This window comes from Artemia sp. Qi Xiang Cuo, chromosome 4, assembly GCF_049724085.1.
Source record: "Artemia sp. Qi Xiang Cuo chromosome 4, ASM4972408v1, whole genome shotgun sequence".
NCBI classification, from domain to species: domain Eukaryota; kingdom Metazoa; phylum Arthropoda; class Branchiopoda; order Anostraca; family Artemiidae; genus Artemia; species Artemia sp. Qi Xiang Cuo.
This window is the reverse complement of record NC_142797.1, coordinates 27,473,572-27,489,246: the sequence shown is the minus strand read 5'-3', so window position 1 is coordinate 27,489,246 and position 15,675 is coordinate 27,473,572. Positions and strand designations below refer to the sequence as shown.

Genomic DNA, 15,675 nt, shown 5'->3' with positions numbered 1-15,675 from the left:
GATGTGGTGAGTAATTAACCTTACATTTATTGATTTATTTATATTTGTTTGTGAAGTCTACCATTTTGAATGAAAATCCGTATATTTCTTTATTGTTTTCTTTTTTTATCTGTGCAAAACGAGCTTGTCTCACTGCCAGATATCTGTATATATTTAGTGTCATTATGTAAGATTGAATAATAAATGAACCTGAACCTGAACCTGAATCTGGGAAAAAAAATAATAAATAAATAATAATAAAACATTGGAGCTGTATGGCCTTTACTATAGGCAACGCTATAGCGTTGCCTCTGATTTTGCTTTGTCTTCTAACCCCAAATTTTGTTGTGCACCGTTTTTGTTTGCAATTCAATGTGATTTTGCCATTTTTTGTTCTCTGCCTTTTTCTTTAACTGTCCAGAGTTATCTGACGTAATTGTGCATGTATTATAGATACTAAAACAATACAAGCACTCCTGGAAGAAAATGATGTAATTTATACTCTTGAAATGTACTCATAAATATAACACAGCTCATATCATTTTACCAGTTATCATTTAGCATTTGACCTATGAACATCTATTGATATTTAAGCCAGATTAAATTTAGAATAAATTACAGTGGATTGCAGTGAGCGTCAGTTTCACAATAAGTGAAATAATAAATTGATATTTACAGACTATTTTACCATTGGATATATTTGCTCACTCATATAAGGTACTCTATTATTCTACTATCTTTTAATTTGATTTAATAATCTGATTATAATTCAATTTTGCTAACAAGCAAGCACTACGCTTCCTTTGCTTATTGGTATGGTCTGGTTTTTATGATATGTACAGTGAATAATGAATAATGGACTTGCTTTTTGGCTGGTTTTAAATTTTTTGCAATTTAACCGTGATAATGGAGTGAATGAAAACGAAATACTGAAGTTTGGAAAGGAGTTTTTTCTGGACTTGCCAAGTGCAATCGAAGATACAAAAAACTCCTCTACGATGCAGCCGTACCTGGGACTGAGCTTCCGAGAAGACAGGGGTCGAAGGCTTTCAAAAGCCATCTGAAGGATATGTTAAGCATATTTGTGAAATGTGACAATGAAGACATAGACCTACCAATGTTTGTAATTCATTCTCCAAATGATGCACCTGTCATCCCTGCTTTGGTTTATTCGAGTTTGAACGTAAAATTGAATAGAATGGAACACTTCCTAAAGACTGTTTCAAGTAAGTTCAATCCGTATGATAATCACTTTCCACCACTGCCTGCCCATGCAACGCCGTCAACTGACTCTTACACCACTGTTCTTGTCTCTAAAGTGCTGCAAACAGTAAATGATCCGATAAAACGCAAAGAAGTGCTAGATAAAGTAAGCTGTCATGATGCAGTTACCAAGCTGAGTTTGCAAGGTGACAAATGGCTAATTAATGTTGAAAAATCTGCTGCTGAAGAATATAAAGACTCAATTTCAGTGATTATAGCAGAATCTCCATCCAAGGTGATCACTAAACAGTTTTTCAGGATAGTCAGAGGAATATCGAAGGAATTAGACCTCCCATTCTTTCAAGGATATACAGGTGTGGTGGAAGCTATGTGGCTTGGTGACACAGGCACGGTTAAACTTGAGTGTTGTGACTCCATGTCAAAAGCCAAGGCTATGCAAAATGGTGTTAGACTTGGATATGAATACTTATCAGTGAAAGAATATCTGTCGGCACCTCGGTGCTGTCTCAAATGTCATTCGCCAGACCAGAGAGTAGCTGATTTTACAAGTTTGGTTGCAAAGTGTGGACGCTGTTTGGGCCCTCATATTTCCACCAAGGATTCTCCCTGCCAGATTGATGCAAGATGTGCCAATTGTGGTGAAAATCATGCTTCTTTTAGTCTTAGATGCAAAGTGCTGAGAGGTATCATTGCCAAGAAGAAATGATTGTGCCTGTTTTGATTGTTTTGCTTAATATAAATGGTATTCGTTTAAAGGACCATATGATTGATGAATTGTGTGACCAGTTTGACATAGTATGCCTTCAAGAACACCTCCTGACTTCTACTAGTATTAACGTGTTAAAAAGAAATTGTAATCATTCCGTTTTTACAACTAATGCTGAGGTCACTTTTGGTAGACCTTCTGGAGGCCTTGCGTGCATTGTAAAACAATAACCTGAGTTTGCTCTCTCCTGTGTGTTTTCACAGTGCGGTTCATCCATTCATCCTTGCGGTTCGGTTTGGTAATACTGTGCTAATAAATGTATATTTCCTATGTAACAAAAAAACTATTTCCGCTTTAAACACGTATATGAAAGCCTCAGCAAATCTTAAGGCTATTCTTCCGTATGCTGTATCAACTGGTTATCATTTCATAGTCGCTGGTGACTTCAACACAGATATCACAAGTCAGCCAGTTTGATCCAATATAGTCCTTGATACTTTTTCTGCTTATAAAATAGTCAAAGTGTTGATTATTCATATATTCACCAATCTGGAGACTTGACTAATATTAACCATGTAGTTTCCTTGCCAATATTAACGTATTGACTGTTCTTGTTCATGAAGACAATCGTGATATTGACCACCTCCTGATTTCGTTCTCTGCTTCACTAGTCGTTTTCCATTCTACTAGCCCATTTACACAAAGTTCTAAGTGGTTTTACAGGAATAACTGGAGTAGAGCTAATTTTGCACTTTATATTTCTATGTTGTCTACGTTATTGGGTTCTATAAAAGTTCCTTACCATTTGCTTCAAGTTACTGGCCATTTCTCAAATTATAAGCAATCTCTAAATGAATATTATGATAAAATGATTTGGTGCTTAAAACAAGCAGAGGCGACTGCTATTCCTCTAGAAAAGATTAAAGTTAAAACTAGAAAACCAAAATGGGTTTTGGACCCAGAATTAAAAGTTGTAAAGAATAGAGCTAAGTTTTGGCTACGAATATGGGCGTCTTGCGGTCAGCCAAATTGAGGAGTTGTCTTTGATCTGAAGCAAAGTACCAAGCATGCATATAAAAAACGTCTACAACAGTCTAGGGTATCTGGTTTTGATTTTCCTGCATCGAGAAAGGAGTGGTCTCATTTTCTGAATTTGGATAAGCTTAGTAGTGGGTTTTCTGAAAGTCCTATAGCAGTTCATGCTTGGGTGTTGTATCATAATGATATTTTTGGCAAGGCAAACCAGAAAGTTGAAAAGCTTTTTAGTAATCTTCTTCAGTTGTGTTTGCCTAATCATATTTCTCAGGGTAATGTATTACCAGTTTCTACTGTTGATATTCGTCAAGCTATTAAGAACATGCAATCTAGCTCTGTTGATCAAGACGGAATTTCTTCTTATCATCTAAAAGTAGTTTGCCCAACTTTGATAGATCACCTTCAGCTACTGTTTCAGATGTGTTTATCTACTTCTATGGTTCCCAACAGTTTTCTCTGTGGCACAGTCACCTTAGTTTTGAAGCATAAAAAAACTTCATCAGAGTGTAGTTCTTATCAACCAATTACTGTTTTGGTGCAATCTTAGCAAACTTTTTGAATATGTTCTTCTCCCTTTCATTTCAGAAAATGTTAATCTTGGTGAAAACCAATTTGGCTTTCAAAAAAGGCTGGGATATCAGCACGCCCATTGTGTTCTAGCTTCCCTCCTGTTGCAATCTGTTAATAATAAATTCCCTCTTCATATCTGTGCTCTTGATCTTTTGAAAGCTTTCAATAGTATAGTCCATTCACATGCACTCTATTCACTTTTTTCCAATAATATTAACCTTTATATTGTTGTTTTGTTATGGTACTGGTATTCTAACTCTTTTATTTGGGTAAAATGTAATGGAGTAGTTTCTGATTCAAAGGTGTTTCTTCTGCGTGGGGTCTGTCAAGTTGGTGTGCTTTCTCCAACTATTTTTAAGTTATGTATTGCTCCTATCCTTTCATCTTTGCCTTCAACTTTCATTTCTGATGGAATTGATGTCTTGTATCTCGCTTGTGTGGCCAGTCAGTCGTTAAAGGCTCTCACATTGTGTCAGCTGGATCTCAGACCAGTTCAGACAGATTGGGCTTATGTTGAATGTTGATAAGTGCAAATATACTTCATTTAATTTGAGTGTGAGTCTCGTGTTTTTTTCTCTATTCCCTGTGTCTCTTCTTTTCTGTGGCTTGGTCTTCACATTACTAATAATCTCAAAACACTTTGGGCTCTGACAGTTTCCAATGCAAAAAAAAAAAAAATCAGATAGGATATTCAAAAATTGTTGCAAATAGAGGGAGGTACAATAGAAAAGCGCTTGGGAAACTATATCCATTTTGTGATCATTCATTTCTTTTTTTATCTGGTTTTCTTCCAATTCTGAAGCCTAAAGATCTGAAATCTATCCGGACTTATTATTTTAAATGTTCTGGGTACCTTTTGTGCCTCCCTCCATGGTTCCAGAACCAGCATCTAATATTGCAATTCGTCTGCCCTGATTTACAGGAAAAAGTGACTGTGCTTGCAGGAAAGATGTTGTTATCTGCAGGTCTTACTGTGTACCATAATTTAATCCATCTTATGTAAATAATTGTTAAGTGTGCAAGTTTTTTTTTTTTTTTTTTTTTTTTTTTTTTTTTTTTTTTTTGTTCTTGATGTACTCTACTTCTTTTTTGTTAATGGTGGGTAATAAATAAATTATTATTATATGATTTTTATTTTCAAAATTAAGGCTCTGAACAAGTTTTCTTAGACTTGTGACCTATCTAGATTGTTTTTTTTCAGGCCAGAAAAATTCTAGGGTGTCAATTTTCAAAAAGAAAAAATATGGAGCCATTTTCAGGAAAAAATGTATATATACATGAATTTATAAATATATAGGCAGCTGCTTGTTTAAAGATATGATATGTATTTATATATATATATATATGTAAAATACATATATATATATATATGTATATATATATATATATATATATATATATATATATATATATATATATATATATATACATGTACATGACAAGAAGCTAGATAATATCTTAGGCTAAAAAAGAAAATTTTCCATCTTGTCTAAGCATGGCATGACTAGTTTTTAAGGAACTGGTTTTGGAAAAACATGCTTGCTTACAAGATTTAAATTGAAAATCTTGCTAGACATTAAGTTCTAGAGTCTAGAACTCAAAGTCTAGCCAAGCACCTTGTCTACCATGTCTAGCTAAGCAACAAATTTTACTTGTGAATGGTTGTTGCCTAGACATTGAAGTCTGGCTAGACATGTGAACACTACTTTAGGAAAATGAAACTTTCAGGGATGGGTCTACAGACTAAAGTGTGTCCTGGGAAGGTATTTTGAAGTACCTACCTCCACCCCTTCTCTCTCTACAGGGCAGTGACCTTTGATGACCTTTAAAAATTTTTGTGTTATGAAAGTGAAACCTTGCAAAAAAGATCTTCTGCTTAAATGAAGTACAAGAAAACTGTTTTCAGCTTCACAACTTTGCTTAATCTCAGTTCATGAGGTTTCAAAGATCTGCAAATAATTTCCTAACTTTAGTAAAAAAAAACACTGATTTGGCGTTAAATTTTCCTCAAATCACAGGAATTGCATTTTCAGAACTAAACCAGAGAAAAAGAAACTGATAACTGAAAAATTAAGGAAAAAAGTTGTTTTGTCAAAATTTCAAAATTCAAAGATTTACCCTACCCTACTATAGTTAGAATTATATCCTGAATCCAAATTTAATATTCATTTGCATCAGAAATAAACTTTACCCCTACCCCTATATATACCAATTCAGAGTATATATTTGTAGATTAGGGGGGATGGGGGTAAATTTTCAGCTTAGCTCTATAGTCAGAATTGCATCTTTAAAACCTTATAAATTGGGATTGAGCAAAGTTGTGAAGCTGAAAACAATTTTATTGTATACTTCATTCAAGCAGAAGATCTATTTTGCAAGGTTTTGCTTTTATAACAGACACATTTTTACATTTTTAAAGGTTGCCAAAGGTCAGGACCCTCTAGAGGGAGAAGGAATAGAGGAAAATACTTTCCTGGGGCATACTTTAGCCTGTAGACCCATCCCTGAAAGTTTCATTTTCCTTACCTAACCCCTTTTGAAGATAGCCAAAAGTAGCTAAAGTAGAATTTTACCCAAAATAGATCTTCTGCCTAAATGAAGTAAAACAAAATTGTTTTCAGCTTCACAACTTTGCTCAATCCCAATTTATAAGGTTTTAAAGCTATGCAAATACCTTTCCTAAATTTTGAAAAAAAAGCATTGATATGGCTCAAAATTCTACTCAAGTAACATGAATTTTAGGAACTAAAGCCAGAGGAAAAGATACTGATAACTGAAAATTAAGGTAAAATGTTGTTTTGTCAAAATTTCAATAGGTATAGACCTGTCATGTAGGCAAATTTCAGGACCCTCTAGATAGAGAAGGAGTAGAGGTGTCCCTTCCTGGGACATACTTTGGTAAATATATACCAAATCATATTATTGAGTTAGGAATAAAGTGAATATACCATTTGATGCCTTTTTTATGCTGATTACAAATATAATAATAATTTCTATTGGAAATGAATTTTAGCCCCCACCCCTATATATGCCAATTCAGGGGGGTTCAAATAGGGGGGGGGGGGTAAATTTTAAAATTACCTCCCATTTACATTAGAAACAAAATTTGCCCCGCCCCCTAATGTAGAAATATATACCCTGAATTGGCATATATAGGGGGGGGGGGCTGAAATTCATTTCTGATAGAAATGATTATTATATTCATAATCAGCATAAAAAAAGGCATCAAATGGTGCATTCACTTTATTCCTAACTCAATAATATGATTTGGTATATATTTACCTATACTTTAGCCTGTGGCCACATCCCTGATAGTTCCATTTTCTTAACCTAACCCTTTTTCAAAGATAGCCAAAAGTAGCTAAAGTACAATTTTAAGTAAATATTTCCCAAATAATATTATTGAGTTACAACTAAAGTGAATATACCACTTGATGCCTTCTTTATGCTCTTAACAAATATAATAATCATTTTAGTCAGGAATAAATTTTAGCCCCCACCCCTATATATACCAATTCAGGGTATATATTTGCATATTAGGGGGTGGGGGTGGGGGGGGGTGGGGAAAGTTTAGGTAAAGTTCTACAAAATCATATTATTGAGTTAGGACAAAAGTGAATACACCATTCAATGCCTTTTTTATGCTGATTACAAATATAATAAGCATTTCTATCCAAAATGAATTTCAGCCCTCCCCCCTATATAAGCCAATTCAGGGTTAGGTTAGGCTAGGTATAGCCTATATAGGGGGGGGGGGGCTGAGGTCAATATAAACGAAATCATATTATTGAGTTAGGACTAAAGTGAATACACCATTCGATGCTTTTTTTTATGCTGATCACAAATATAATAAGCATTTCTATTGGAAATGAATTTCAGTCCCCCCCCCCCCTATATATGCCAATTCAGGGTTAGGTTAGGTTAGGCATAGCCTATATAGGGGGGGGGCGAGAAATTCATTTCTAATATAAATGCTTATTGTATTTTTAATCAGCATAAAAAAGGTATCAAATGGTGTATTCACTTTAGTCCTAACTCAATAATATGATTTCGTATATATTGACCGGGGCTGAAATTCATTTCCAATAGAAATGCTTATTATATACATAATCAGCATAAAAAAGGCATTGAAGGGTGTATTCACTTTAGTCCTAATTCAATAATATGATTTCATAGAACTTTACCTAAATTTAAACTTACCTCTCATTTACATCAGAAATAAAATTACCCCAACCCCCTAATGTGCAAATATATACCCTGAATTAGTATATATAGGCTAGGGGGGCTGAAATTCATTTCCAACAAAAATGATTATTATATTCGTAAAGAGCATAAAAAAGCGCATCAAGTGGTATATTCACTTTAAATAAATAAATAAATAAATGCATTTATTACCCATCAAATAAAAACAGATGGAGCACAACAAAAGACAAGAAAAAAACGCAAAAACACTAATTCTTCTGAAACAAACAAAAAAAAAAAAAAAAACCAAACACAACAACCAACAGCTTATGCCAACTACTGCTGGAGAATCATAGCCCAGGGATGGGACTTAAGTGTCAAATTATATCGAGTAATCTGCGCTAGGAGAGCTTCTTCAGGATTCATGATGCCGTACCGATGCGAAACATATCGATTGCTTGTCCATGGTGGTAAACGCAACAAAAACTTTGCATACTTGTAGTACACTGAACGCAATTTCAGTCTATCTGTAGCCGTAAATATACGCCAGAATGGGCTGAGGTACAAATAATGAGGCAAAACCATAGCATTGTACACCCGGGCCAGCAGACGACGGTCAAACTTCCGCTTATTTGCCACAATACGGCTATACGTAAATGAAACCCGCTTCTGAAAATGAGAAAGCAGTAACCGCCGCGTCTCTAGTATTGACCGTCCAATAGGAAGGCCCAGATATACAATGCCACCGGCGAGCCCAACAGTAGAAACACCAAGTGTGATGCTTCGACCAGCATCAGATTTCGAATTAAACAGCAGTACCTCAGACTTGTCGGCATTAAACTGAAGTCCAATCTGAGCATACTCTTGTTGTAGTCGAGTAAAATTATCTTCTAGTCCTTGCAGAAAGCAGCTCAGGTTCAGTACATCGTCCGCATAACCAATCAAAGATAAATCAACACCGCGCAGAATGTAAGTCATAAGTGACTTCGATTGCGGCTTTACGATACTGTTATTAAATGCTGTCGGTGACGAAATGGCACCTTGTCTTACCCCCTTCTTTACCGGGAGAAGGGGATTACCACGCAGAGAAACAGCAACATCATTCAACAGGCTAGTGTACTCACTCGCTGGTAAAGGAAGTTTAAGTTCCGCTTTTAGATTTTCATACATGTCAGCCAGTGGGGCTAGAGAGCAGGGATCAACACCGGCCAAACCCATATCCAGTATAATCTCCTCGTGGAGAAGCGAATCAAACGCGCGCCTTACATCATGAGTGGCTAAAGCCATGCTTTCACCGCGGTCTTCTGCGTCAACTAAAGCGGATACTAAAGCAGAAAGAGCATGGCCGCACCCGAGGCGAGACTGAAAACCGAACTGATGGGCCTGAACTGTACATTTAGTACGAAGCTCCTCAATACTCAGATTTTCAAATATTTTACAAAAAACAGTTGAAACCGTTATTGGGCGAAAAGACGAACAATCGGAAGGAGGTTTATTTTTCTTTGGGATAGGAGTCAGACATCCAATTGAAAAAGACTCGGGCACAATTCCCAAATTAAATATCATTTGGTAAAGGAGGACCAAATGCTCAATAAACATACCCCCACACAACGACAAATGTTGTGCAGAAATCCCATCATATCCTCTAGATTTTTTTTTCTTCAGTTTCCCAATTGCAGAAATAATCAGACTCTTTGTAATACTCGGTCCCGGACTAGATGCATGCTCAAAGAAATCTTGGAGTCTCGCTTTATAACTATTTTGAAGATGGGGATCCGGAGCAGAAAATTCTTTTTTATAATGCTCAATCCATGAAGAAAGTGGTATAAGAGACGGGGTTTGACTTGGCGCTTCTTTCACAAGACTAGACCACAGCTTATTAGGCCGCGACCGAACTTCTTCCGAACAAGACGAAATAATCGAATTCCGATGCAAAGAGAGCTGCTTTGCAAACTGACGTTTCGTATAGATGTATAGTTTTCTCAGCCACCCATCCCGCGGCTTATCTGCTTCAATCCAGACCGAGAGCCAAAATTTAGCAGAAAAGCAAGCATTGCGCAAGTTACTATTAGTTGACCAACCGGGCTCTTCGGTTCCAGGTTTTACTCGCCTAATGGGTACCGCCGATTTTTCTGCAAGGGATAGGGCATGAGTAAGTTCACTACAATATAGATTCAGCCGAATTCGAGAATCCCGCATATTCTGTTTTGAACTCCGCATTAATAGATCAAACGGTACGCGAATTTTCGCCAGAATATCATTACACGCATTCTGGAAGAGATCAGATGACGCCCTATCCCAATCACTAATATAAAACACAGATCGCTTTTTAGCAAACGGGATAAAAGAAGGACCGACATCATCAAACCGAGCACTAAAAAACAGAGGAAAATGATCTGACGTAAAACTAGAATCACTAACACCAACTTCCACAATAGTTACAGATCGCGTGTGACAAACATGGTCTAAATTAGATGTGCTACCCGAATTATGGACGTAAGTAAAACTCTTATTCTTCGGCGCAACCAAGTAATCATCATCAAACAGACCGAAGATAATACTTGGACGAACAGAATCACCAGAAGAATTAAGTGAGTCAGTTAGGTCACAATTGAAGTCACCAATCACGATGCAGCATAAGCCCTGCTCTTTTATTTTTCCCAAGCACTTAGATAAACGAGCGACACTAATGGCAAAAAGTCTCTCAGAACGGTCATCGCGATAGTTCGTGGGTAAGTATACATTCAGCACAACCACATTCTGGATTCTAACCGCTAAAAAGTCACTTGCTGAATCAAAGACAGAAGAAGTAAAACATGACTTCACGTAAGTCGCTAGACCACCACATGGCCGGCCATGAGACTGAGAGCGGCGCGCAGCAACCGAGAACACTTTGTGATTAGTTGATAGTTCCAAAAGGCTCAGGCTCAAAGTGTTTGCAAAATGTTCTTGAATACACACCATGTCACACTTCGATAAAAAGTCCTTCAAAAACACAGACCGACTTAACAGATTTCCATTTATATTCCACGAGGCAATCGCATAAGAGGCTAAGGGTCCTCGATTCATTTCTTCGCTGGGGTAGGTCTATTTGAAGGGCACCGAACACTGTAACATGTATGACCTCTTTTTTTACATGTGATACAGAACATATCGTTGTTGCACTTATTGTCCTTACTAGATACGTGGTCAGTGCCACCACAGCGGCCACAGATGGGAGATGCGGCGCAATCAGCCGCCACATGACCGAGTCCATGACAGGAGTAGCAACGTTTCGGTAGGAAATTAAATTCCTCGGCAGGCAGCTTCTCGTAGCCAACGCGGACGGAGTCCGCGAGAAAACGGTCTAGAGTCTTTCTGGATTCAAAGTACACCTTGAATACTTTCGAATGTTCGTATTTTCCTATTTCCACTGCTTTTACGGCATTTGGGACAATAGTTTCGACATCCGTGTGGGACATACTATTTGGGACTCGTTTTAGAACTCCGATGAACAAGCGCTCCTTCAGTGACGCTGTAACCGTGGGTGTCCTAGACCTCATATTTTCCATAATTTTCTCTGCAGTCGCCTTCGACTTGACGTAGAGCTTCCAGTCCTGTTTAGTCTTGCGAAGTTCGCTAATGTCGTCAGAATTTGGACATAAACTATCCACGAAACCCTTACGAGCAATTGGGTTGTCTAGAGTCTCTGGTAGGTCTTTCAGTACAACGGCATAGGATGGCTTAGTACTGACATGAGCATGACCATTATCGATAGAGACACTGTTGATAGAAACTTCAGTAGTTGCAGACATACTCGGAACAGCGTAGCTTTGGGCTGAGACGAAGTTCCGGAACTCTAGGCACAAGTTTAGTCGTAACTCAATAATATGATTTGGTAAATATTTACTAGCCTACCAAATTTTACCTTTTCTGTCTTTGAGGTGAGTTTTGCTTTTGATCAAATGGCACCAATTTCAATGTTTCTTTTTTTTTATCCTTTTATAAAACTATTAAATACTATTAAATTCCTTATTGATATAAGCCTAGAATTGGGGCTATTGAGAAGGGAATGTGTGAAGAAAACAATTCTTACCTCATAATATGCAGAAAAAATGTAATTAACCCATTTTGGAGACCCTTCCACTATAATTTAAATTTTTGAGTGAGCTAGCTAATTATTTATTTGGCTATACTTTTCTTTTAATGCATAGGACATTTTGAACAAAGTTAGGCTTGGTCATACTTGGTTGTTGAGTTGAGGTCACCTCACGTTACAAGTGTCGTTTTTATTAAATTTAAAAATCGTATTATTTAACAAATAAAAAATCCTAATAAAAAATAAAACATTTAATAAATAAAATACTAATTTAAGGAGAAATAAGTTCCAAATAAAAGTATTTAATCGAACTGTATAACTCCGGCAACAAAATTTTAAAACAATGATGAAGTGTGGTCGTTAAGTCATATACATGTGATTCTTTTAAACATAATAATTTTCAATGCAGAGAAGTAAGTCTACTAATTAATCCAGTTAATTTTTAAATAGGTATGCTATAGTATTAATCTTGTCATAACTATGCTTATATCCTTACAGTACTTGCGTACTGCTAAAAATACCGATTTTTAAACGGTAGCGATTTTTCTTCGATAATCATTGTAAATGCAACTTTTTTTATTATACTAAAAGTATCATACATATCGAATGTTCTATTATTGGCCTTACTAATAAAGAAGCAAGCGCAATATTTATAATTGAAATAAACTACTCCTGATGATACTCCCTTTCTCCTAGTCTCATCTACCAAACCTATATGAAGGAAGGAGGGAGTTGACCAGGGAAATCTTTCAATTTGTTGTGTAATTTTTCATATTTTTCTACATATTCCAATTTGTCAATTTTTCTGGATGTCTACTCTCCAAAATAAATTTTGGCTATTGTGAGTGACTAAAATCAGAAGGAAAAATGGTCTTATTATTTATACTTAGACTTATATCCACTTCAAGATAAAATTTAAATGATTCATATTATAGTATACAATAACGTCGCTCAGGAACCTAAACTTTTATTGAAGGGAGCGGGGGCACCTACGCAAAAGCGGTGGGGGGTCAACATTTTCTTGTGTTTTTGTATATTGCTCCAATTTTGGTGCATTTTTCAAAATTTCGCCCCAACGGTCCCCTCCCCCAATAAAATAGACATGAGTGTCTTGTGTTGGGTGGGTGCGTGGGAGGGGGGGGGGACTTTTCAAAAAGACACGTTGCTGGAAACTCATTCAAATGTAAAAAAAAAAATTTTTTTATATTTTTTGGGGAAGCTTGTTCAGGCTCCTCTCTTTTCCTCGCATGATAGTGAAATCACAAATTTGGGGATAGCGAAATCACTGGGAGGCATCTCTATATCCAGTTTTCATTTGATTTTATTAATTAAAAAAAAACCCTCGAAACAAGATTTTCAAAGAAAAGTAAAGAACTATATTAAACGAAAAAAGATCAAAAATATAATCAAATAATCTACAAAGCGGAAAATTAGTGCAAATCAGCACCAATAAATAAAAGTTACCCAACCCGAACAGGAAGTAAAGATATAACCGCGTCAAACTCACCATGAGGAGAAATTAACCTGATCAGGACTCACAACTTCTGTTGCTTCTCAATTATATAACATAATTTGCACTTTAATTATAAAATTAAAAACGAATGTACATTTTAGTTTAATGTGCCTATTGTGATATTTTTTCTTTAAAAACTTTATATTTTTTTATTTAACAAATTAATAAAAGTGAACAAATTTAAAAAACAATTCATTAAAGTAAAATTATTTTCTTTCATTGAGAAGGCATAGGGGTTGTGAGCCCTACTCATGTTAACTTCCATTAGACCATGTCTAATGGAGGAAGACTGAGATTGCCAAAAATCATGGGTTTTGGTCATTCATATGGAGCCAAGCGAAAAGCAAGTCGTCCCTAGATGAGATGGGTAGAGGTTATAAGATTGGGGAGAAAGAGGAGCGTGTGGAGCTATGTTGACATTTGACGGCTGGGTACTACACTCATTTGTGAGTAGGAGTAGTATTGTCTTGAATATGCCGAGGGGGCTAAGACATTTGATCAGCAGCTGGCGAACTGCTCTGTGATTTTGTCTTATAGCTATAATGAACCAAACTCTCTGGGCTTTCTTTAGATTTGGTTCCCTGCTTTTACAAAGAGTTCGTCCTACATCTAATCAAGTCCAATTTGGTTTCCACATGTTTATTTTATGATGAAGAAACTTTTGACAGAAGAAACTAAAAGTCTTGCAAATTTGCGGCAGTGTGGGTTTGTGTTGTTAAACATTAGCGCTGAATCTTTCAATATAATAAGCTGAAATATTTGCTAACATCTTTGTGAAACACTTTCTTGTGTCAATCAATCACTTACGACTACCAAAGATGGAACTAGCCATTTAAATGTTCTGTAGACTGAGCCAGTTATGAAGTTTCTATGACAACACAGTCTATACAAAACCTAATATGACCCCAGGGCATAACTTACCACTCTTTCCCTGAGGGCGTCTGGGGGCGTGTCTTCATCAAAGACATAATTTCAAGGAACTTAAAACTACGTTTAATAAAATGGCAATCTCATAATTTTGATTTGATGCGCTTATGGAACCGGTGAGCGTGGGGGGGGGGTCGTTGTCCTCAAATCACTGTTGACTATTAAAAAGGGCACTAGCCCTTTGAATTTCCACCCAAATGAGCCTGTTTTTAAATTTCTACGACAACTCCTTCTGTAGCCAATTTAGCTGTCCCCAGGGTATAACGGCATACCCGGGCCGTGTGTTGTGTTGTGGTTTTTACTCCAATATATTCTTGTTTCTCGGATTACATAAACTCCGATTAAAAACATGTATACCTAAAATAGTGAGGGTAGGGGGGGGTGAGAAGGACGGTCGTGGAGGGGGGGGCGCTAGGGGCCATCCAATAAGTGTCTAATATTAAAAAATACGCTAGAACTCTCAAGTTCCAATAAAATGAGATCTCGTTGAAGTTTATAAGACGACCCCATCTATAAGAAGTGCCTCTGGGGGAAAAAAAATAATACATAAATAATAAAACATTGGAGCCGTATGGCCTTTACTATAGGCAATGCTACAGCGTTGCCTTTGAAAGTAATGCAGACATGGAGACCCGTAAACAGGTATTTGCTATCTAAATTGATCACAGAGCGTGTTTTTCCATTGAATTTGCGCTATTTAAACTGTTTTTTTTGGTGGTTTAGGGAAGGGAAAAGATACCTTGGGTCGTTTAGATTACGTATTTAATCTCTGGTCGACTGTGCCCCCCGCCCCCCTAATGTGCATATATACAGCCCATGTTTGTTTCTTATCTATTATATTTTCTTCCTATTTTATTTTATTTCATTAGCATTAACCTAACTTGACTTCTGTCGTTTGTTAGGTATAATGCACCAGTACCGTTTGTTTCCTATATATATATATATATATATATATATATATATATATATATATATATATATATAATATATATATATATATATATATACATATACATATACATATGTATATATATATATATATATATGTATATATATATTCTCTGTTGTTGTATTTCTATGTGTGTTATTTTCTAAAAGAATAATTGTTCGAATAATTTTCTTCCGTTAAGTAAGGCTCCCGGACGTGGGGCCGAAATATTCTGAGTATTTTTTAATTATGTGTTTAATTGTTGTTATTTCTTGTTTCACTGCTTTATTAAAATTAAAACCCATTTTTTTCTTACTTAATTTTTCGTAAATGGAAAAGCAGTATGGTCTAAGAAATTATCTATAGTTAATAAGTACCATAAAATGAACTAATTTTTTCAACTGACAGTAAAGAGCAAGTTTAACCTTAAAATGAACAGAAATGATTCCTTATATGAAGGGGTTGCCCTTCAATACCATGTTTTTCACGCTAAAGTTTTTAGCACTTAAAAAAAATTTCTATTCTAATTAAGC

The 15,675-nt window shown here is 36.0% G+C and overlaps 1 protein-coding gene across 2 annotated transcripts in view; it reads right to left on the bottom strand.

The window, feature by feature from the left end:
- LOC148952953 (uncharacterized) overlaps nt 1–11,947 on the bottom strand; it is a 41,051-nt gene extending 29,104 nt beyond the window's left edge. Inside the window, exon 1 of one of the 2 annotated variants that reach the window (XM_089087477.1) lies at nt 11,922–11,947. The gene's annotated coding sequence lies outside the window, so the exon portion shown is untranslated. The other variant, XM_089087476.1, reaches the window with a different exon arrangement.
- Nucleotides 11,948–15,675: the final 3,728 nt, after the last annotated feature.